The following is a 23,813-nucleotide window of genomic DNA, read 5'->3' as shown; positions in this document are numbered from 1 at the left end:
AATGTGGAAATTTGATGTTAGTGCGGCCCGCGAGTTTTGAATGAATGGCGCTTGATAGTGCCATACTTGCCAACCCTCTCACTTTTTCCGGGAGACTCCTGAATATCAGGGCGTGATGGCACTGCTTTTGGCGCCCTCTACAGCCTGCCCAAACAGTGTACTTGCTCGACCACATGTAGAATGCAGTTTCAGCTTGCTCACGTAAGTGACAGCAAGGCGTACTTGGTCAGCAGCCACACATCTTACACTGACGGTAGCCTTATAAAACAACTTTAACACTGTTACGTTACAAATATGCGCCACACTTTGAACCCACACCAAAAAAGAATGACAAACACATTTCTGGAGAACATCTGCACTGTAACACAACATAAACACAACACAACCAATACCCAGAATCCCATGCAGCCCTAACTCTTCCGCTCAACCAACGCACGGAGGAAGGGGGGGGGGGGGGTTGATGTGTGGGGGGATTTGGTGGTAGCGGGGGTGTATAATCTAGACCAGTGGTTCTCAAATGGGGGTACTTTAAGGTATGCCAAGGGGTACGTGAGATTTTTTTTTAAAATGTCTGTCAAAAAGAACTGTGAAAAGAAATGCAACAATGCAATATTCAGTGTTGACAGCTAGATTTGTTGTGGACATGTTCCATAAATATTAATGTTAAAGATTTCTTTTTTTTGTGAAGAAATGTTTAGAATTAAGTTCATGAATCCAGATGGATCTCTATTACAATCCCCAAAGAGGGCACTTTAAGTTGATGATTACTTCCATGTGTAGAAATCTTTATTTATAGTTGAATCACTTGTTTATTTTTCAACAAGTTTTTAGTTATTTTTATATAATTTTTTCCAAATAGTTCAAGAAAGACCACAACAAATGAGCAAAATTTTGCACTGTTATACAATTTAATAAATCAGAAACTGATGACAAAGTGCTGTATTTTACTTTTTTATCTCTCTTTTTTCAACCAAAAATGCTTTGCTCTGATTAGGGGGTACTTGAATTAAAAAAAATGTTCACAGGGGGCACATCACTGAAAAAAAGTTGAGAACCACTGATCTAGACCGGAAGAGTTAGGGCTGCATGGGATTCTGGGTATTGGTTGTGTTGTGTTTATGTTGTGTTACAGTGGGATGTTCTCCAGAAATGTGTTTTTCATTCTTTTTTGGTGTGGGTTCACAGTGTGGCGCATATTTGTAACGTAACAGTGTTAAAGTTGTTTGATACGGCTACCGTCAGTGTAAGCTGTGTGGCTGATGACTAAGTAAGCTTTGCTGTCTCCTATGTGTGCAAGTAAAAGCTACATACAACATGTGGCCGGGCTGGCACGCTGTTTGTAAATGCTATAGAGAACAATTACTACAGTGCAATAAGGGCACTCCCTTAATATAGTAATTAGAGTGAAAATAGGATTATATTTTCCCTGGGAGTTATCTAGGAGAGGCACTGAGATCCAGTATGCAGCTGAGCCGCATCAGAGTGGTCAAAGAGCCGCATGCGGCTCCGGAGCCGCGGGTTGCCGACCCCTGGCCTAGTGGTTAGAGTGTCCGCCCTGACATCGGTAGGTCGTGAGTTCAAACCCCGGCCGAGTCATACCAAAGACTATAAAAATGGGACCCATTACCTCCCTGCTTGGTACTCAGCATCAAGGGTTGGAATTGGGGGTTAAATCACCAAAATGATTCCCGGGCGCGGGCACTGCTGCTGCTCACTGCTGCTGCTCACTGCTCCCCTCACCTCCCAGGGGGTGATCAAGGGTGATGGGTCAAATGCAGAGAATAATCTCACCACACTTAGTGTGTGTGTGACAATCATTGGTACATTTTGGAGCGTGAAAGACACAATTTAGAAAGGACAGGGAGAGGTGGCATGCACATACACACACAGACACAATATTAGGTAAACTACCACCACAACACCACCATAATGATTTGGAGACAAGCTTAGGGGTACAAATTAATTCCGAATCATTTATTAAGTATAAAATAGAAATTTGATATGTCCGAAATCAGCACCCTCTGCCGGATTCTGTTAGGCTACTGCCATTCCATTGAATCCTATGATAAAGACTCATGGTTGCTAAAGCAGAACATAATTGGCTGGAAAATCACTTCTTGTTGGCGGAATTCGGAAAAATCTTGTGTTTCCAATTTGGTGCACCAGGCTGTGTTGCCTCAAACTATGAAGAAAGGACTGGAAGATTCAGCAGGAAACAAACACACACTCATAAACTCCACATTTTACACACTTTCTTCTTGCAATTTATTTACTACTCAAAAAACAAGTTTTGTTTTGTTTTCCCAACAGTGCCATCTGCTGATGTGGTGGGGCATCGCCCATCACACAAGGGAGCTGGACGTTATGGGGCACTGCCCCTCACACAAGGTAGCTGGATGTGGTAGGGCACTGCCCCTCACACAAGGGAACTGGATGTGGTGGGGCACTGCCTCTCACAAAGGGTAGCTGAATTTGGTGGGGCACTGCCCCTCACACATCGTAGCCGGATGTGATGGGGCACTGCCTCTCACACAAAGTAGCTGGATGTGGTGGGGCACTGCCCCTCACACAAGGGAGCTGGATGTGGTGGGGAAATACCCCTCACACATCGTAGCCGGATGTGGTGGGGCAATACCCCTCACACATCGTAGCCGGATGTGGTGGGGCACTGCCCCTCACACATCGTAGCCGGATGTGGTGGGGCAATGCCCCTCACACATAGTAGCCGGATGTGGTGGGGAAATTCCCCTCACACACCATAGCCGGATGTGGTGGGGAAATTCCCCTCACACACCGTAGCCGGATGTGGTGGGGCAATGCCCCTCACACATCGTAGCCGGATGACGTGGGGCAATGCCCCTCACACATCGTAGCCGGATATAGTGGGGCACTGCCCCTAACACAAGGGAGCGGGACGTGGTGGGGCACTGCCCCTCACACATCGTAGCCTGATGTGATGGGGTACTGTCTCTCACACAAAGTAGCTGGATGTGGTGGGGCACTGCCTCTCACACAGGGTAGCTGGATATGGTGGGGCACTGCCCCTTACACAAGGGAGCTGGAAGTGGTGGGGCACTGCCCTTCACACATCGTAGCCAGATGTGGTGGGGCAATGCCCCTCGCACAAGTAAGCTGGAGGTGGTGGGACACCGCCCCTCACACAGGGTAGATGGATGTGGTGGGGCACTGCCCCTCACACAAGTAAGCTGGATGTGGTGGGGAACTGCCCCTCACACAGGGTAGCTGGACGTTATGGGGCACTGCCTCTCACAAAGGGTAGCTGGATATGGTGGGGCACTGCCCCTTACACAAGGGAGCTGGAAGTGGTGGGGCACTGGCCTTCACACATCGTAGCCGGATGTGGTGGGGCAATGCCCCTCACACAAGGCAGCTGGATGTGGTGGGGCACTGCCCCTCACACAGGGTAGATGGATGTGGTGGGGCATTGCCCTTCACACATCGTAGCTGGACGTGATGGGGCACTGCCTCTCACACATCGTAGCTGGATGTGGTGGAGCACTGCCCCTCACACAGGGTAGATGGATGTGGTGGGGCACTGCCTCTCACACAGGGTAGCTGGATATGGTGGGGCACTGCCCCTTACACAAGGGAGCTGGAAGTGGTGGGGCAGAGACCCTCACACAAAGTACCCGGATATGGTGGGGCACTGCCCCTCCCACAAGGGTAGCCTTTGTGAAAGTCTAAATGCAACACATGCGTTAATGATGGTGCAGACAGAGACCCAAAGGAGACAAATAGGTTTAAGGAGGAGACATCATGTGCACATAGAAGTTGAAAAGTTCAGTGGTGATAGCGTGGAGAGGAGGAGGAGGAGGAAGAAAAAGGTCACATGACACTGATCACTCAGGAGAACTCAAGAGATTTTGAGCGACCTCAGAATTCTTTAAAGTCCTTCTATTGTTGGGTTTTGTGAAAGTACACTGACTGAATACTGCATTCTCACTAGGACTCACAAACATGTTCTATTTTTAACCAGGAGGTCACATGACAGGAAGACAGGAGAAAAAAAGATTCTAGTCTTTCATCGTCTGACTTTAAATTCAATATTCCGCTCAACTCCGTGAAGTCAGCGGACACTTCATTAGGAACAACTTAAGCACACTGGACACAGCTCTTGTATCATGTGTGCACTGAGGCGCCCATCCAGTTGATCAATAAAAAAAATCAATGCCTATTAATTGGCAGTGAAAGTGGATCCCGGCAGGTCAATAAAATTCATTCTTAAAGGGCTTTTACTTTGAATTTGACTCCATCTGTCGCCTTCCTGTAGAGGACCATGTAGCCTCGCCAGCCAAAGTAGCAATGTGGATGTTTCGTCAGAAAGTGCCTCCGCAGGTTGTATTCCTTTAAAACTGTGTTTACTTAATTGCAAAGTAACACGTGGACTTTCCCACTGCACTGTCAATTAATTCATTATTCTGCCCTTGCTACTCGATTCCACAGTGTGCAGCGAGTTAACAGCATGAAGAAACAGAAGCTCCAGAAGTTTTGTTGAGGAATCATGTTCCTTCTTTTGAATTATTTTCCTTCCTCAGTTGTATTTTTTTTTGCAAGACTGAAAATATAAACATAAAATAAACATAAAAGTATAATGTACAATATATATTTTACATAAATAATGTCGATTTAGTATTTTACATAAATAGAATAAAACGTTTAGTGTTAATACATTTAGACCAGTGGTTCGCAACCTTTTTGTAACTGCGGACCGGTCAACGCTTGGAAATTTGTACCACAGACTTTTTTCCATAAAAAATACAATCACGTGTGCTTACGGACTTTATCCCTGCTGACTGTATTGATCTATATTGACGCACGTCCTCCACCACCAGCGTCCTCCACCACCAGCGGAGGACGCTGGTGGTGGAGGAGGTGCGTCGCCAGGAGGAGGTCTTAAGGAGTGCGAAGGCTGTCTCTCTCGCCAAACAGGGGCAATGGATGCAGTGGGAAGGAGTGGAGAGGAGAAAAATAAGCTGGAAGGAGCTATGGCAGATGGAAGCAAGTACAATCAAATACATTGATACATCTGTACAGAAAGCTGGAATTCCAGGATTCTCTGGCTGCCTAGAACATACAAGCATGATCTGGCATCAGATCCAAGCAGCCAAGAAGGATAAGAGAGATCTTCATGTAACCTTCCTCGACCTGGCCAATGCATTTGGCTCAGTTCCCCATGAACTTCTCTGGGAATCTTTTAGCTTCTTCCTTGTACCAGAGCCCATCACCACACTGGTCAAGAACTACTTCCAAGACCTGCAGCTGTGCTTCACAACAGCCAACTTTACTACAACATGGCAGCGCTTGGAAGTATCATGGCAGGCTGCACAGTTTCACCCCTGATTTTCACAATGGCCATGGAAGTCATCATGAGGGCCTCAAGGTGGGTGGTGGGTGGTGAACGAACCAGGGCTGGGCTCCGTCTTCCACCTATCAGGGCTTACATGGACGACATGACAACACTAACCACTACTGCAGCATGCACTAAGCGTCTACTTGGAAAGCTGCAGGAGAACATCGAGTGGGCCCGAATGAAATTCAAGCCTAGTAAATCTCGAAGCATCTCCATTATCAAGGGGGTGCTGAGAGATACAAGGTTCTACATCGGCGAAGACCCAATTCCAACGGTGTCTGAGCAGCATGTCAAAAGCCTGGGCAGATGGTACAATGCAAGCCTCAAGGACAAACAACAAATAGAACAACTAAGGCAAGAGATCGCGAAGAGCCTGGATAACATACACAAGACTCTATTGCCAGGGAAACTGAAGCTTTGGTGCCTACAATTTGGACTCCTCCCCCGGACAATGTGGCCACTCACTGTGTATGAAGTTCCAGTAACCACTGTGGAGAAGATGGAGCGAACCATCACGTCATATGCAAAAAAGTGGCTTGGCATTCCACAATGTCTAAGTAACATCGGCCTCTACGGCAAAGGGATCCTGGAGCTACCTCTCACTAGTCTAACTGAGGAATACAAGTGTTCTAAAGTTAGACTCCAGATGACACTGAAGGACTCCAGAGACAAGACCATTAGCACTGTTGCACCGCCCCTAGTAACTGGGCGGAAGTGGACACCATCCGATGCGGTGCAGCAAGCTACAGCAGCCCTGAGGCACAGAGACATCGTGGGAAAGGTCCAACAGGGAAGAGGAGGCTTTGGCCTGACTGCAAGAGAACCATCCTGGAAAAATGCTACAACATCAGAGCGGAGGACGCTGGTGGTGGAGGAGGTGCGTCGCCAGGAGGAGGTCTTAAGGAGTGCGAAGGCTGTCTCTCTCGCCAAACAGGGGCAATGGATGCAGTGGGAAGGAGTGGAGAGGAGAAAAATAAGCTGGAAGGAGCTATGGCAGATGGAAGCAAGTAAAATCAGCTTTATCATCAGAGCAACGTATGATGTGCTCCCATCACCAAAGAATCTCCATCAGTGGTATGGCGAGGATCCAATCTGTGCCCTCTGCCCAACTCCAGCAACCCTCAGACACATCATGACAGGATGTAAGACGAGCCTCACGCAGGGGAGATACACCTGGCGACACAACCAGGTCCTCAAGAGCTTGGCATCAGCCCTGGAGAGCATGCGTGGTGCCGTCAACTCCTTGCCACCAAGAGTATCCAATCCCATGAAGACAACAATGTTTGTCCGAGAGGGCGGGAAAACACCCAAACAGCTTTCCACCAAACCAGAAGCTGGACACCTATACAGGGCCCGCGACTGGAAGATGCTGGCAGACATCGGCAAACAGCTGGTTTTCCCACCTGAGATTGCTTCTACCAACCTCAGGCCAGACTTGGTGCTCTGGTCCCCTTCGGTGAAGACTGCTTACGTCATAGAGCTCACAGTCCCATGGGAGAACTCTGTGGAGGAGGCCTATGAACGTAAGAAGCTGCGCTACTCAGAGCTAGCAGAAGAAGCGAGGCAGCGTGGCTGGAACACCAAAATCTATCCAGTTGAAGTGGGATCCAGAGGATTTGTGGCGTCGTCTACCATCAGACTGCTGAGGGAACTCGGCAGCCACGGTCAGGCTCTGCGGAGGACCATCAGAGCAGTCTCAGAGGCAGCCGAAAGAAGCAGCCAGTGGATTTGGCTCAAGCGGAAGGACCCCGGTTGGGCCCCAAAAACAGCAGTATAACGGGGTGAATTTCAGGAACAGTTGAGCACGGGACACAAGCTGAGGACTGATCATCCTTCGGCGGGCCGCCTTTGTGGAGGGTGTATAGTGTTTGAAGGCCGAAACACCCAATGATGCAAGGGCACACTACTGAAGATGTGTCGCTTGTCCAATTGTCCTGGAATTTAACCCTGACCAAGTCTCATATCCCATACAACTCACAAGAACACCCCACCCCCCACACCCCCACGTTGTCTGTCTACCACTCTCAACAACAAGGACATCTCGAGTGAGTACTCTCCACATTTGGCACAAGGGACTGTTCAACATCTCGTCCTGTGTTTTTTGATTCTAGGAACCAGAAATATTAATAACAGAAAGAAACAACCCTTTTGTGTGAATGAGTGTAAAGGGGGGAGGGAGGTTTTTTGGGTTGGTGCAGTAATTGTAAGTGTATCTTGTGTTTTTTATGTTGATTTAATTATTTTTTTTAAAATTAAATACAAATAAAAAATTATTATTATTATTTATTTTATTTTTTTCTTGTGCGGCCCGGTACCAATCGATCCACGGACCGGTGGTTGGGCACCACTGATTTAGACAATAAACTACATGTTTCTGCATATATAGCAATCAAACAACATTCACACACCAAACATTGCACACAATGAATGTGACTAATCACAAGTAAACCTAAAGTGTAGCGTTATCACCCTCTACTGGTCAAATTAAGCACTACAAGTTACTCTCGGACTCGAGCACTTGTTAAGGGTGAGAACATTTATACTTTGTTGTCCAGTCGTTGTTAAAAGTCCGATTTTTGCAATTTATTTCGATTTTTTTTCAAGGTTAAATAAGTAGTCTTCTTTTACTCACCCAACTTCTGCTTCACTGTGACACATATGCCTTGCTATTGCCCCCTGTGGGGTGGCGGGAGTACTGCATACATGATCAACCTTAGTTTGAATGGTTACATTAAGCCTATTCGGGTGTTGTTCGGCGGGCCAAATGAAAAGCTTTGGCTTTGTTGAATAGATTAGCATGCTCGACTCTCAGTCCGAGAGGTTCTGCGGTGGCGGGTTCGTGTGTAGGGCTCAAGACCATTGTTACATGCGACTCATGTTGAGTTTTTCCTTGCCCTGATGTGGGATCTGAGCCGAGGATGTCGTTGTGGCTTGTGCATCCCTTTGAGACACTCGTGATTTAGGGCTATATAAGTTGATCGATTCGGAGGGTGTTCAGCCCGCCTTTGCGAACGTCTTCTCGTCCGATTTCGTACAAGTGAACGTTCCAACTCGTTTCGTTACAACTCCAATAAGGCTTTCCAACTCTCTTTAATTAGCATTGTTTGCTACCGACAAAGTACCGTATTTTTCGGAGTATAAGTCGCTCCGGAGTATAAGTCGCACCGGCCGAAAATGCATAATGAAGAAGGAAAAAAACATATATGAGTTGCATATTTGGGGGAAATTTATTTGATAAAACCCAACACCAAGAATAGACATTTGAAAGGCAATTTAAAATAAATAAAGAATAGTGAACAACAGGCTGAATAAGTGTACGTTATTTGAGGCATAAATAACCAACTGAGGACGTGCCTGGTATGTTAACGTAACATATTATGGTAAGAGTCATTCAAATAACTATAACATATAGAACATGCTATACGTTTACCAAACAATCTGTCACTCCTAATCGCTAAATCCCATGAAATCTTATACGTCTAGTCTCTTACGTGAATGAGCTAAATAATATTATTTGATATTTTACGCTAATGTGTTAATAATTTCACACATAAGTTGCTCCTGAGTATAAGTCGCACCCCCGGCCAAACTATGAAAAAAACTGCGACTTATAGTCCGAAAAATACGGTAAGCCAACAAGCTAATTGGTTGAGCGTCGCAGTTGCAAACTAGAGGTGGGGAAAAAAATGTGCACTCTTAGATGAAGCATGATCGGGACGTTGACGTTTCTGAATATTTGTACAATTGTCCAAATGTCTATTATTTTAGTATGTTGCCAGGTAAAGCAATTTAGATGGTTCTAAACCAAAACACGAGCAGGAGGAAAAGCGAATAAGGTATGCTAACTAGAGATGTCCGATAATGGCTTTTTTGCCGATATTCCGATACTGTCCAACTCTTAAATTACTGATTCCGATATCAACCGATACCGATATATACAGTCGTGGAATTAACACATTATTATGCCTAATTTTGTTGTGACGCCCCGCTGGATGCATTAAACAATGTAACAATGTGGCGTGGCGAAGTTGGTAGAGTGGCCGTGCCAGCAATCGGAGGGTTGCTGGTTACTGGGGTTCAATCCCCACCTTCTACCATCCTAGTCACGTCCGTTGTGTCCTTGGGCAAGACACTTCACCCTTTGCCTCTGATGGCTGCTGGTTAGCGCCTTGCATGGCAGCTCCCTCCATCAGTGTGTGAATGGGTGAATGTGGAAATAGTGTCAAAGCGCTTTGAGTACCTTGAAGGTAGAAAAGCGCTATACAAGTATAACCCATTTATCATTTATCATTTATAACAAGGTTTTCCAAAATAAGTCAAGTCAAGTTATGGAAAAAAATGCCAACATGGCACTGCCATATTTATTATTGAAGTCACAAAGTGCATTATTTTTTTTAACATGCCTCAAAACAGCAGCTTGAGGAGGTGGAGGTTGGGGGGGTAGGGAGTAGCAGGGGGTAGCGGGGGGTGTATATTGTAGCGTCCCAGAAGAGTTAGTGCTGCAAGGGGTTCTGGGTATTTGTTCTGTTGTGTTGATGTTGTGTTACGGTCCGGATGTTCTCCCGAAATGTGTTTGTCATTCTTGTTTGGTGTGGGTTCACAGTGTGGCGCATATTTGTAACAGTGTTTATGTTTGTTTATACGGCCACCACCCTCAGTGTGACCTGTATAGCTGTTGACCAAGTACGCGTGGCATTCACTTGTGTGTGTGAAAAGACGTACATATTATGTGATTGGGCCGGCACGCAAAGGCAGTGCCTTTAAGGTTTATTGGCGCTCTGTACTTCTCCCTACGTCCGTGTACACAGCGGCGTTTTTAAAAAGTCAAAAATTTTACTTTTTGAAACCGATTCCGATCATTTCTGATATTACATTTTAAAGCGTTTATCGGCCGATAATATCGGCAGTCCGATATTATCTTGCATCTCTAATGCTAACCGCTAAGCTAGCTTCAATGTGAACTTCAACCGAAGTCTAACTGCAGAGAGAAACCAGAAGAAAAAGAAATGTACGAGTAGATTAAATAAGTCAGGAGACAGAATAAAATCAATAAAATAACGCAGGGCTAATCAACTGATCGCACACTTTTTGCAGAAAATCGCTAAAAACACCAGAGTGCTCCCGTTGTAGAGGAACTTAGACCACTGGAAACACATCGGCAGATTCTTGCATTTTAATTTTAACCTTGCTAGCAAACACAGAACACTTGAATCCAAACTTGTGGTTTACATAACTGCGGCGTTCCTCAAGGCACCCCTTTAAGCCCTCACCTTTTTGGCACTTACACCTTTTCCCCCGTAATGTGATTCATGTATTCAAGCTGTTATTGTAGCTTGTAGTCGTCATTTGTTCAACGTCTTCAGTTATACCAGTGGTGTTCCTCAAGGTTCCCTTTTAGGTACTCTCGTTTTCATCATTTGGGCTATTCAACCCGCGAGTTCAGTTCCGAAAACTGAGAATACTCACAAAATATAGCCACAAAGGGTCATGCGAGGCCCAAGGACGTGCTAATGTGAGGTGCTACATACTATGGAGGCTTTGTGCAAACCAAATCCTCATGGCAGCCTTGGACCTCCACACGGAAAGAAAAACCACTCGCCAAACATCACAAAGCCTGTCGCCGTAGCAACGCTGGCAGCTGGGAGGTTCCTCAAGTCTGACTGCTTGTGCTTTAAGTGTTTAGATCTCATGCGGTGTGTTTTGGTCTCTGGCTTCTGGATCCGGACTGCCAGCGTTAAATATAGCAGCGGCCCAAACGTCTCATTGAGGTTCTGCTCGGACCAGGACGACAACCACAGTGACATCACTTCCTGTCTGCCTTGCGTGATTGACAAACGCACACACTGCACGGTCGCGAGTTCGATCCCTTTGATCGAATGACTGCCGTCCTGATTTAGGGAACACGTTAGAACGAAGCAGTGCACTTCTACGCCACTGCAGCGCATCCAGCAGATGGCGCCAAAGTTAAAAAAGAAATTTTTGAAACAAAGAGGAATGATTCAATTTGCAAATCTATTGTGTGTAATTGACAGTGTTTCCCACACATTCATTTATTTGTGGCGGCCCGCCACGAAACAATTACGTCCGCCACAAATAAAATAAAATTAAAATTAAATTAAAAAATTATTATTATTATTATTTTTTTGGTCCTGTCCAGCTTCTCAGGCAAATCATATAGTTGATGTAGATGCCCATATAGGCTGTTCAGATTTACTTTACAAAAGAGAAGTGTAGGATACTTCTCTTGTTGCCTTATTTGTATTTGACCACTACTGTTTTCTGTTTATTTGTTACTGACTGTGGCGGGACACCTCTGCCTCTGTTTCACTTTATGTTGCTGGTAAATAATATGGTTGTAGTAGTAGGCTAAAGTTAAATTATTTAGTATGCACTAATTAAAGGGGCGGAGCTTTAAGAGACATTTTAGCTTTTATATTTTATAAGATATATTTTTTGTAAGAACCACAATTAATAAATATATTTCAGTGAATAACTTATTGTTCAAATCTGCATATAAATATGTACATAAAGTGTTGTAATTATATTGTAAAATGGATGGATGGATGGACGTTTAAAACAAAACTGTTGTTATTAATTAGTAAGTATACATTTTTTGAGCCTTTTTAGAGAAAATCATATCATTGTAGTAAATTATGCAAATTAACGATGATGTCATGGTGACCACGCCCATAGCCACGCCGCCACCGCCACAGGTATCTTGTCAGTTTATGGGAAACACTGATTGATATTTTGAAATATTGTCAAAAGCTTCCTGCTGACTCGCTGTCCTTTCTCTGTTTTGTTAGGGCAGGGGACAGACAAGTGGCAAAGAAAATCTGCCTAGCAACAAACTAAGACATGAGGACAGAATGATGTCATGCAGAGACGAGACGAGACATTTCTCTTGTCCTTCTTTGCTCGTCTTCCTCCTGCACGACGTGGCAGCGGCGACACGAGCACGGGAGTCCTGTCAGACCCGCGCAGCAACGCTGTGAGAGTGATGACTCACGCTTTCACGGTGTCACTCCATGTTGGGCCCTGTGCTGGAAAACACCAGGGCTGTTCAACTACATGAAGAAGATGGCCGCAGTTTCAAGAGCCCTAGGGCTGAAAATGTGGATGTTTCGTCAGAAAGTGCCTCCGCATGTTATATTCCTTTGAGACTGTGTTTACTTAATTGCAAAGTAAACACGTCGCACTGTACTGAATTCCTTGTTGTGCCCTTGCTAGTGGATTCCAGCGTGTGCCGCGAGACAGATAGTTAACAGCATGAAGAAACAGAAGTTTTGTTGAGGACTGATGTTCCTTCTGTTGAATTGATTTCCTTCCTTTGTTTTATTTCTTTACACTTCTTCCTTCATTTAGGTGTGTAAGACTAAAGATACAAACACAAAATAAACATTACAAAACTATAACGTCCATTTTGTATTTTACATAAATAAAATAGAAAGTTTAGTGTTAATACATCCACACAATAAACTACAGAAGTTTACGCATATAGAAATTAAACAACATTCACACAGCAAACATTGCACACAAGGAATGTGGCTCAACACAATTAAACCTGAGGTGTAGCGTGATCACCCTCTACTGGTGTAATTTGGCGCTACGTGTATTAAACAAGCTTTGATCATATCAAGTTACGACTGATGTTCCTTCTTTTGAATTGTTTTCCTTCTTTTAGTTTTACACATCTTCCTTCATTTAGGTGTGTAAGACTAAAAATACAAACATAGAATAAACAATACAAAACTATAACGTCCATTGTGTATTTTACATAAATAAAATAGAAGGTTTAGTGTTAATACATCCACACAATAAACTACAGAAGTTTACGCATTTATACATTAAACATTCACACAGCAAACATTGCACACAACGAACATGGCTCAACACAATTAAACCTGAGGCGTAGCGTTATCACCCTCTACTGGTCTAATTTGGCGCTACGTGTACTAAACAAGCTCTGATCGGCATCGAGTTACGACATGAATACTGATGTTCCTTTTGAATTGTTTTCCTTCTTTTAGTTTTACACTTCTTCCTTCATTTAGGTGTGTAAGACTAAAAATGCAAACATAGAATAAACATTACAAAACTATAACGTCCATTGTGTATTTTACATAAATAAAATAGAAGGTTTAGTGTTAATACATCCACACAATAAACTACAGAAGTTTACGCATTTATACATTAAACATTCAGACAGCAAACAAAGAATGTGGCTCAACACAATTAAACCCGAAATGTAGCGTTATCACCCTCTACTGGTCTAATTTGGCGCTACGTGTATTAAACAAGCTTTGATCGACATCGAGTTACGACACAAATACTGATGTTCCTTCTTTTGAATTGTTTTCCTTCTTTTAGTTTTACACTTCTTCCTTCATTTAGGTGTGTAAGACTAAAAATACAAACATAGAATAAACATTCACACAGCAATGCCCCCCCTCTACCTCAAAGAACTACTCACCCCCAAATCCTCCACACGACATCTCCGCTCCAGACAGGCTAACCTCAGAGGACAAAGCTACGAACAATGGGAGACCGGGCTTTCTGCTCCGCCGCTCCCAGTCTGTGGAACACTCTCCTTGACCACCTGAGAGCACCACAGACTGTGGATGCTTTTAAAAAAGGCTTAAAAAGCTTCTTTTTTTTTAGATACATGCATACTAGTTTTAGCTATTTGGCTATTCTAGTTTTTACTTTAATTTATTCTTTATTATCTTTTTCTTTTTCTTTTTTTTAATACACTGTAGCACTTTGAGATTGTTTACTCAATGTAAAGTGCTTTTTACAAATAAAATCTATTATTATTATTATTATTATTATAAACACAACTGAACAAATACCCAGAACCCCTTGCAGCACTAACTCTTCCGGGACGCTACAATATACACCCTTGCTACCCCCTAAAAACCCCGCCCCTCCCCCCAGCCCCGCCCACCTCAACCTCCTCATGCTCTCTCAGGGAGAGCATGTCCCAAATTCCAAGCTGCTGTTTTGAGGCATGTTAAAAAAAATAATGCACTTTTTGACTTCAATAATAAATATGGCAGTGCCATGTTGGCATTTTTTTCCATAACTTGAGTTGATTTGTTTTGGAAAACCTTGTTACATTGTTTAATTCAGCGGTGTCCAAAGTGTGGCCATTTGCGGCCCGCATCACAAGTTTTTTTGGCCCGCGTGACATGTTGTCAAAATAAAATCAGACAAAAAAACAACAGTAAAAATGTAAGCATAATAAGCAAATAAGGTACCTAATTTTAATACTAGTATTAATACAAAGCAGACACATTGTTTTGTCTGTAAATGTATGAATGTTTTAGATTCTTTCTTTTGATATTTTTTTACAAAATAAAATATCAAAATGGCCCCTGCATGCTTTGACTTGTCAGTGTGCGGCCCTTTGTAGAAAAAGTTTGCGGGGCATCACAACAAAATTAGGCATAATAATGTGTTATTTCCACGACTGTATAAATCGGTATCGGTTGATATCGGAATCGGTAATTAAGAGTTGGACAATATCGGCAAAAAAGCCATTATCGGACATCTCTACTAACGACCAATCTAAAGCCATATGAATGCAATTTTCAATGCCAACAAAGAAATTGACTCAAAAAAACTCTGCAACGTAAGTAAAGTAACGTTCCACTTTTTCAAAAATGTGCTATCTGTCACGTCGGGGTCGCGTGTTATTAGGCGGATCGTTTTCCCAAGATGCAGACGAAACTCCGGAAGCAGCGTGCAGGTGGGGGAATGATTTATTCTTCACAAATCAGTCGGGAATACCGGAAAGTGTGCCGATTGCACGGGAAACGAAGGAAATAGCTAACAGGAAGACTTAGCATTGAATCAGGAATGAAAAGGTAAACGACGTAACTGTTGCATGAAGCAAACAAGACAGCCAGACTGAGTGTGGCGAATAGCAGGAATAAAGAACTCTACCATTAGTGACCGGGAGCAGGTGAGCATCCCGAACACTAATCAGAGGCAGGTGGAAATAATCAGCTCCCATGGCAACTAAAAGACAAACCCAGGGGTGCTGAAAACAAACTAAGTTCAGAATCAGAATCAGAATCAGCTTTATTGTCATTACGCAGGGTAACGAGATTGAGGAGTTGGTCTATAACTGGGGTCAGCAACCCGCGGCTCTTTAGTGCCGCCCTAGTGGCTCCATGGACCTATTTCAGAGATGTGTGAAAATGGAAAAACATGAAGAAAAAAAAAATTTTTTGGTTTTAATGTTTTCTGTAGGAGAACAAACATGACACAAACCTTCCTAATTGTAGGAAATCCCACTGTTTACATGCTTCACTGATGAGAGTATTTGGCAAGCACCGTTTTGTCCTACTAATTTCAGCGATCCTTGAACTCATCGTGGTTTGTTTACATTTACAACTTTCTCTAATGCTGCCACAGAAAGACGTGTTTTATGCCACTCCTTCTTTTTCTCATTTTGTCCACCAAACGTTTTATGCTGTGCGTGAATGCACAAAGCTGAGCTTTGTGGATTTTATTGATTTGCTGGAGTGCTAACCAGGCATACTTGGTCAGTGCATGACTGCAAGCTAATAACACAGCAGTTATCGTAATCAGCTCATTTTTAAATGTTACAATAAAATGAGATTGTATTATCAAAAATAATAGTATTTATTAACACACACAAAAGTACCGAAAATTGGTACCGCTGAGTACTGTAGTACCCTGGTATCGGTTCAAATGTAAACGGTAGCCATCCCTACTCTGTATGCTCTTAAAGTATATTTTTTTAATTTGCCCATCTTTTACAATCTCTAACACGCGTCTTTCTCATTTCTGTGTGTTTGAAATAGTAAAAAAACTGCTTTCAAGAGGCGGTAAGTAATGCAGACAATACTACTTTGCATATAGTCCAAAAACCTCCATCAACATGTAGTAATAACATGATAATGTGTACAGGTATGTGGAGGGAGAGTGTGATCAGCGTGCCCGCAGGAGCAAAGGTCACCGCCTCTGTCGATGGTGTTGAGGGCGGAGCACCATCGGATGGGGGCGGGGCATGTGCGGACGGCGAGACACAGCTGGCAGGTGATTAGATTGCACAGGTGGTACGTGGTAATCTAATACGCTGTTGTCTTTAACAGTGAGCGGCCGGGAGCAGAGAGAGAGAGAGGATACGGACGTGGCTGAAAGACTTTGTTAAAACAATTGTTCATTAAAACCTTGTTAAAACCTGCACGCTTGGCTCTTGTGCCGTGTCTACAGTGGAGCTGCGAGGAAGCGACTTCCACAGTGTAATATTTACAGTATTTTGTTTATTTTCTTTAACCAAAACTTATTTCCTGGCCGCGTTGATTTCACAGAACCTCAGAGCCTATAGCAACAAAACGTTACTTCCGTCAACAACAACAGCATGGTGTTATGTGTTTGCTAATAATGCTAATAACGAATTCGAATGCCGTTACCATGACATATTTATGGCCACATTTCTAAAACAAGCGTACTATTTAAGTGTATATTGTCACACTGCGGTGAGGGATGTCTTGTCTTGGTTTCTTCTGTCCTGTGAATTGCAGGTTTTAGTTTGAAAAGTAACTCCTCTCGTTTCAGGTCACTTGCCCTTCCTTTTGTGTCATCAGTCTGACGTCATCCCTGACCCCTGATTGTTTCCACCTGTTCCCCATTACCCTCATGTGTCTTATAAGCCCACGCCTCCCCTTGTTCTGTGCCAGATTGTCTCGTTTATTCGTGCCTCTCTAGCTTCCTGTCCATACCTTGCCTCGTCTCGTGTTTGAATACCTTGATCCTGAATTCCTTCGTTGATATTTTGAGTTTTCTTTTTCTCCTCCTCAGCAGAGTGATTTTGTGTTATTTAGTTTTGCAGCCGAAGTGGTGAGTTTTCAGTTTTGTCTTACAGTTCTTCCTTTTCCTCAATTTTTTGAGTGACATTTTTTTGTTAACCTTTATTAGATTAGAGACAGTGTAGAAGTTTCATAGCCATTTTTCTTCCTCCTGTTGGAGCGTTTTTTGTTTCTAATAAATTTCATAGAATATACGGCGCCAAGTATAGTTTGTTATTGTTTTTGTGTTTTCCTCCTTTCGGAGTGATTTTCGGGTGTTCCTTTTTTTGGAACCTTTTTCGCCGACTAGTTTAGTTATAGCCTATATTGAATTGCCCTGACTCTGGAAGTGAAAGGAAGCTTTCAAAATAAAAGCCTGCCGAATGAATCCCTACTCTGCATCTGAGTCCTATCTTTTGACCAAGCCTGACATATATTGTATCTGAACCTTTTCACAAACCATATAATGTCTAAAGAACACTCCTTTTTTCGTAGTTTTTGCCCATTTATTGTGATTTTGTTACTTTTTCAATCATAACCGAAGCGGTATAGGAGTTTTGTAGTGGCTTCACTGCGGTAGGAAATATTTGAACACTTATCTTTTCCCCTTGGACCTATTGACATGTTTGTATCTTTTCTGACGAATTTTGGACATTACCAGGAACATAAACATGAGACTATTGAACATATTGAATTGAACTGAAATGCAGTTGTCAATGTATTCTTTTTTGTGTATTGTTCATACAGGTCATTTAAAATGTTTACATTGCTTTTTCTTAATATCTAATTACAAAACTACATTTTTGTTGGTTCATATTGTTGTCTTATTGCATTGAATTGTGAGTGAGAAGCAAGCTTTTTTTTTCCTACACCAGAAAAGTAGTTCCTCTGTGTTAGCCCTCACGATAACAATGTCGCCACAGCTTTAAGAGATGATTATCTGTATTGTTAGCCGCCTCTTGCTAGCAGATTTTCACCATTTAGGACGCACAGAAAAAGAAAGACGTGCGTGTTCTTGTCTCAAATAACGATCGTAATTTTTGAGTAACAGTCCCAAAAACATGCAGTTGCCCTTTAAACCTTAATGCACTCTTCAACTTACACTGTAAAAACAACAACCGTAGATTTTATGGTAAAACAAAACAGCAACTCAGTCACCAGAATTTTACGGTGTAAATAACACTGGGGTACTGTTTCTTTAATTGGTGTTTTAAAAAAACACTACAAATTTTACGGTAAAATCGGTACTTAAAAATAGAAAATATTCAATAATAATAATAATAATAAAATAAATAATGCTATTTTATTATGATGGAATTTTGTGACATTCAAGTTGAACAGATTAGAAATTCATTAGATTTAATTATCCATCCATCCATCCATTTTCTACCGCTTGTCCCTTTAAAATAACAACTAAGAAATGTGTTCGAAAATGGTCTTAATGATTGCAGAAATACATAAAACAGAGAATGTGCATAAAATCTTGAGACTTGCTTATCGATAGTCCTAATTCCCTGGGTTCGTGAACGCAACCTCACTCACCGTAACCATCATTGGTGCATGATGAGGAAGTGATGTCACTATGTTGTTGTTGTTATGGCTACTGGCTAACGCTGGGTTATGAGGGCTGCCGTCGGCGTGTTAAGGTCGGCAATAAAGTTTTAAAAAAGAGCGTCAGACTCTGGCACGACATTTTATTACGAGACGTTACTTGCACAATATCATCGGCAAGCACTTGTTGCAGGATGCCGAGTCTGCATTTATTTAGCACCGAAATAAGGGCTACTTCAATTTCAGGTTTACAATGGAACCAATGCATTATTGTTTTTGTGTGTTTTGTCATTTTGATATCTTAACAATAACATTGCCTAACTTATTCTTACACTTGCATGCCTTTACTGTGAATCCATCCATCCGTTTTTTCTACCGCTTGTCCCTTTCGGGGTCGCGGTGGGGTGCCGGAGCCTTTCTCAGCTGCATTCGGGCGGAAGGCGGGGTACACCCTGGACAAGTCGTCAACTTAATCGTGCTTTCAAAAATGGCGACACTTTGATCCCGGAACAGACTGTTATCTCCTATAGGAGTGTTAGTGTGTGAAGTGAAGTGAATTATATTTATATAGCGCTTTTCTGTAGTGACTCAAAGCGCTTTTACATAGTGAAACCCAATGTCTAAGTTACATTTAAACCAGTGTGGGTGGCACTGGGAGTAGGTGGGTAACGTGTCTTGCCCAAAGGACACAACGGCAGTGACTAGGATGGAAGTGGGGATCGAACCTGGAACCCTCAAGTTGCTGGCTCTACCAACCGAGCTATACCTATATATGGTGTGTGGTAATATGTGCTCATATGTGCTTATGTTTAGGGAAGTCCGATAATATCGGCAGGCCGATAAATGATTTAAAATGTAATATCGGAAATTATTGGTATCAGTTTTTTTTTGTTTTTTTTAATTAAATCAACATACAAAACACAAGATACACTTACAATTAGTGCACCAACCCAAAAAACCTCCCTCCCCCATTTACACTCATTCACACAAAAGGGTTGTTTCTTTCTGTTATTAATATTCTGGTTCCTACATTATATATCAATATATATCAATACAGTCTGCAAGGGATACAGTCCGTAAGCACACATGATTGTGCGTGCTGCTGGTCCACTAATAGTACTAACCTTTAACAGTTAATTTTACTCATTTTCATTAATTACTAGTTTCTATGTAACTGTTTTTACATTGTTTTACTTTCTTTTGTATTCAAGAAAATGTTTTTAATTTATTTATCTTATTTATTTTTTATTTTTTTAAAAAGGACCTTATCTTCACTATACCTGGTTGTCCAAATTAGGCATAATAATGTGTTAATTCCACAACTGTATATATCGGTATCGGGCATTAAGAGTTGGATAATATCGGAATATCGGCAAAAAAGCCATTATCGGACATCCCTACTTATGTTGCTTGCTCAAACTGGGCCCTCCCTTTTTAAGTGCAATGAAAAAGTTCCATTCTATTTTTTTTTTTTAGAAATGTAAACAAATTTTTTTTTTAAACTTGAGAAATGTTGATAATAAAATACAATTAAATTGAATTAAAATAAATTTGAATATATTAAATTAAATTACAGTAAATTAAATATAATTTTTGAATAAATAAAAAAAATTTTTTTTAAATGTGTACAAGTGGGTTTCACTGTGCAGTAGAGTAAAAGGACATAAGGCTCACGTTGGACCATCTGCCATAAAGCTGCAGGAGAGGAGCATCTCTCCTGTTTGGCCCCTCTTTGCTCCTGCAGGAGCCTACTTTACATGCAGCCAGGTGGACTGCCAGGGTGACACACATGGATGAAGGCGGCCTTCAGTGTGCGGTTTCCGCCGCACACTTTTAGCACGCATTCCTGATCATGGCGTGCATGAGTGGACAGGAGGATGCTTTTGTTATCACATCCGTGCTGCTGTGCTCACATGTGGACAAAAAAACCATCTCTGACTGGGCTTATAATGTCAATAAACACATTCATGTCACAATAAATCATCTTTCTCATTGCTCCGCGACATGATGATGTGTGATTAAGAGATCAAGAGCAGCTTTGTTGGTTTTTATGAGCTCCGGAGGTGGCTTACCTTCAGCGGGTGGCAGCGGTCTTGCTAGCCGGGCGCCGAGCGAGGAAGGCCGGGGTGGCTGCGTCCTCCTCCTCCTCCTCCTCCTGGATGAAAAAAAAAGAATGTCTTCCGCTCCTCTCGGTGTTTTTTTTTCTTTTCCGTGGAATGTAAAAGTAAGAGTCAGCGATGCTAATGGCTGCCCCGGCGTCCTCCTTTCGACGTCTCCTCCGCTCTCGCCTCGGCCGGACCCTCCTCACCCTCTGCCGGCCACTCGCACAATGTCTCCCCGCTGGGGGCTGCTCGGTTCCTCGGTGGGTGAGCGAGGTGAGTCAGCCCATGTCTGCGGGCCGGAAGCGGACGTTTCGGGGCTTCTCCTGCGTCATCATCGCGCGTGGCTCGGCGGTTCCGCCAGACCCCGGCGAGGCCGACCCAGGCGCGCTCACGCTGCCTGGCGTGCACGCGCGGGCGGTAGTCTCTCTAAACGTTCACTTTTTCTTTTTTTTCTTTTTTTTGTGGTCTTTTTGGGCTGTAAAGCAAAAACAAGGCGTTGACTTTGACATAGTTGGAGCAGAAAATCATCTCCTGTGTTTAATCTCCCTAAAATGATGCTTTCTGCTGTAAATTCTTCAATATAGATATTTCCTTTTGAAAATAATACCTGGTGTAACACATACATATATGCTTCAGCAAATCAATGTTGGAGTTATGTACAGGGGCGTAGCACCACATATTGGGGGCCCCGTACACCAGACCCCAAAAGGGCCCCCCATCCCACCTTACACCCAATGTACCCACACACACACTTGGTATGTTGACAAGCACTAACAACTAGTTATTGCATGCTTATTCTTAACCGCATGAATCACACTTTGTAGCCTCAATAGTTGAAACAAAAAGTTTTTCTGCTTGCCATAACCTATCTACCCTTCTATGACCTTTTACCTACTATTTACCCTTAATTTACTTTCTTTTACCTTCAATTTTCCTTTTATTTAGCTTCTAATTACCTATTTTATATTTAATGTACCTTCTATTTCATTTTTACTTTCAATTCAACTTATTTTACCTTTTATTTACCACCTTTTACCTTCTATTTACCTTCTTTGACCCATTTCACCTTCATTTACCTCCAATGTACACTTCATTTAGCCTCTAATTACCTATTGTACATACTTTTAACCTTATATTTACCTTCAATATACAATCTATTTAACGTTTTTACCTTCTAGTTACCTCCTTTTACCAATAATTTACTCTTTATTTCCCTTCTATTTGACTTTCATTATCTTTTGAAATGTGTTACCTTCATTTACCTTTTTAGCTTACTTTAACTTACCTTCTTTTAAGCTTCTATTTAACTTTTAATTTTGTTTTACCATCTTTTCTCTTTAACTTACCTTTTATTTATGTAGCTTCTGTTTACTTCTGTTATCTTTTACCTTCTATTTTACCATGGCCTTCTTTTACCTTCTTTCACATTTTCTACCTTGTATTTATCTTCTGTTCCTTCTATTTACCCTCATTTACTTTCCATTTACCTTCCTTTACTTTCTGTTTACCTTCTATTTTCTTTCATCTTCAATGTACCTTTCTTTACATTTTATTTAGTTTCTAATGATCTATTTTCTCTTTTATGTTCCATTGACCTCCTTTTAACATTCTATTTACCTTCTAATGATCTATTTTCTCTTTTATCTTCCATTTACCTTCTTTTAACATTCTATTACCTTCAATTTGCCTTCTGTTTACCTTCCTTTACCTCGCATTTACTATATTTCTAGCCTCTATTTACCTTGTATTTAACTTTTAATTTAGTTTCACCATCTTTTACTTTCAACTTACCTTTATTTTGCCCTTGTTTAGCTCTTATTGACCTTACTTTACTTTCTATAGAACATTTACTTTGTTTTCCCATCTATTTACCTTTTATTTATCCACTATTTACCTTCCTTTACCTAACTTTAATCTTCCATTTACTCTTTATTTACCTTTTTTAACTTTTAAGTTACCTATTTTCTACTTACTTACTGGATGTGTAGTAGTTATGTTGGAGGTGAGGGTCCGTTCAAGGCTGCATATATTTTGTCATCCACTGTATTTGATGTATTTAAAAACAAAGATTTGCATGATTATTAAATATTAGTGTCAACATTGTGCCTTTTCATTTTATTACAGTTTTACCAACTTACAAACACATTTTCATGAGGTCTGGTGTAATCTTATTTCATGTTTATTAAACTTCATATCTGGAAAATAAATTGGATACCCTTCACTTTATTTGCATCTTCAGTTAATCACCAACTTAATTATACAAAGTTTTACCAACTTACAAAAAAAAAGCTTTCAAAACGTGTAAAAATTTGTAATAGAAAATGTTGCCTAATGTTTAAAAGTTGTATCAGAGTAAGACTTTTTACACTCGTGTTGTGGTCCAGCAACTTAAGGGTTCCAGGTTCGATTCCCGCTGCCACCATGCTATTTACTGCTGTTGTGTCCTTGAGCAAGACACTTTACCCACCTGCTCCCAGTGCCACCCACACTGGTTTAACGGTAGCCTCAAAGGATGTCGCTAATAGGTTTCACTATGTAAAGCGCTGAGTCTCTAGAGAAAAGCGCTATATAAATATAATTCACTTCTCTCCCTAATGAAGTGACCTCCCAGATGCAAGGATAGATTGTGGAACTTGAAAGGCCTCAAGATGGTTTTCTTCAAGCATATTTTTACTTTAATAATAGTATATTTTAAAGGGTTTGAGTCTACTCTTTATGTTCCAGGATAATCCCAAATCCTCCACCTCCAAGTGACGTCAAAAACTGGATTAAGTGTCGCTTTAATTAAACACCGACTTGGTGTCGATCATCAAAGAATGCAAGTGTGCAATTTGAGGACAGACACAAGCTTCTCAGTGGCCGTCAAGAAGAAATATTTAGGTTACAGCTTCAGTTTTTGCTCAGAAGACATGGTTTTCATTTAAAAAACAGGTTTAGAATGTTGCAGTAAATCTCTAATAAAAACAC

The 23,813-nt window shown here is 41.9% G+C and overlaps 1 protein-coding gene across 1 annotated transcript in view; it reads right to left on the bottom strand.

Moving 5' to 3' along the window:
- The window catches only part of macf1a (microtubule actin crosslinking factor 1a), a 389,896-nt gene extending 366,802 nt beyond the window's left edge, over nt 1–23,094 (bottom strand). The window contains 1 exon segment of the mRNA XM_062047376.1: nt 20,817–23,094. The gene's annotated coding sequence lies outside the window, so the exon portion shown is untranslated.
- Nucleotides 23,095–23,813: the final 719 nt, after the last annotated feature.

This window comes from Entelurus aequoreus, linkage group LG05, assembly GCF_033978785.1.
Source record: "Entelurus aequoreus isolate RoL-2023_Sb linkage group LG05, RoL_Eaeq_v1.1, whole genome shotgun sequence".
Lineage (NCBI taxonomy): Eukaryota > Metazoa > Chordata > Actinopteri > Syngnathiformes > Syngnathidae > Entelurus > Entelurus aequoreus.
This window is presented reverse-complemented; position numbering and strand designations above follow the sequence as displayed.